Here is a 1,737-nt window from a genome sequence, read left to right on the forward strand (position 1 = left end):
GGGGAGACAAACCATGAGAGACGATGGACTCTGAGGAACAAACTGAGGGTTCTAGAAGGGAGGGGTGTGGGAGGATGGGTTAGCCTGGTGATGGGTGTTGGGGGGGCACACTCTGCATGGAGCACTGGGTGTTATGCACAAATGATGAATCGTGGAACACTGCATCGAAAACAGATAATGTAATGTATGGTGATTAACATAACAATAGAAATTAAAAAAAACAATGCAGTAACCTTGGTAAGACGATTAAAGTTCATGTCACCCTTGAAGACTTGAAATAAATAGTAGTGCTGATTCCTATCACATTTTATTTAAAACCTTGGCTTAAAACAAAAAACAAAAAACTTTGGCTTGACTTGCACCAAAGACAAATGAATTTAGAAAATGACAGCGAGGGGCGGGGCGGAGGGGAGCTCGGCGTTGAGGAGCCGGCGACTGCTGCAGCTGCCCCACCATGTCCGCGCGCAACCGGGGCACGGAGCTGGACCTTAGCTGGATCTCCAAAATACAAGTGAATCAACCAGCAGTTCTGAGGCGTGCAGAACAAATCCAGGCTCGCAGAACCGTGAAAAAGGAGTGGCAAGCTGCTTGGCTCCTGAAAGCCGTTACCTTTATAGATCTTACTACACTTTAGGCGATGACACATCTTCCAACATTCAAAGGCTCTGTTATAAAGCCAAGTATCCAATCCGGGAAGATCTCTTAAAAAGTTTAAATATGCATGATAAAGGCCTTACGACTGCTGCTGTTTGTGTCTACCGCGCGCGGGTGTGTGATGCGGTTAAAGCGCTGAAGGCCTCGGGCTGTACCATCCCAGTGGCTTCCGTGGCCACTGGCTTTCCAGCTGGACAGACTCATTTAAAAACACGATTGGAAGAGATCAGATTGGCTGTGGAAGATGGAGCTACGGAAATCGATGTGGTGATTAACAGGACCTTGGTGCTGACTGGCCAGTGGGAAGCCCTGTATGATGAGATTCGTCAGTTTCGCAAGGCCTGTGGGGAGGCTCATCTCAAAACCATCTTAGCAACAGGAGAACTTGGATCTCTTACTAATGTCTATAAAGCCAGTATGATAGCAATGATGGCAGGATCAGATTTTATTAAGACCTCTACTGGAAAAGAAAGAGTAAATGCCACTTTCCCGGTAGCTATAGTAATGCTACGGGCCATTAGAGATTTCTTCTGGAAAACTGGAAACAAGGTAGGCTTTAAACCAGCAGGAGGCATCCGCAATGCCAAGGATTCCCTTGCTTGGCTCTCTCTCGTGAAGGAAGAGCTGGGAGATGAATGGCTGACACCAGAACTGTTTCGAATAGGTGCCAGTACTCTGCTTTCGGACATCGAGAGGCAAATTTACCACCACGTTACTGGAAGATATGCGGCCTATCATGATCTTCCGATGTCTTAAATCAGCGACCAGTTCCAGAAAAGTGCTTTACAGCAACATGTAAAATGTGTTTTTCTACGTAATTGCTAAAATTATTTAATTAAAACATGAGGGAATGAATAGATAACTGACTTTTTTTTCCCCCTTAAAACTTTCACTGAATTTAATTCAAAGAATAAAAGAAAAAAACAACTAATCCATACATGGTATTCTTTTCAGGTGCCTCTGAATGGTCCTAATTACTTGAAGATCTGTATTGTTAATTTTGTGAAGATTTTCTCTTAAGAATTCTGAGTAAAATATTATGATAGCTTTGACAGCAATAAATTCTAAGGGGCAAAAAAAAAA

The 1,737-nt window shown here is 43.6% G+C and overlaps 1 pseudogene; it reads left to right on the plus strand.

Annotated features, from left to right (window-relative positions):
* Positions 1–398: 398 nt before the first annotated feature.
* Positions 399–1,718, plus strand: LOC102735712 (deoxyribose-phosphate aldolase pseudogene; annotated as a pseudogene).
* Positions 1,719–1,737: the final 19 nt, after the last annotated feature.

Source organism: Leptonychotes weddellii, unplaced genomic scaffold (genome assembly GCF_054177405.1).
Source record: "Leptonychotes weddellii isolate Sample4059 unplaced genomic scaffold, ASM5417740v2 HiC_scaffold_27077, whole genome shotgun sequence".
Classification (NCBI taxonomy): domain Eukaryota; kingdom Metazoa; phylum Chordata; class Mammalia; order Carnivora; family Phocidae; genus Leptonychotes; species Leptonychotes weddellii.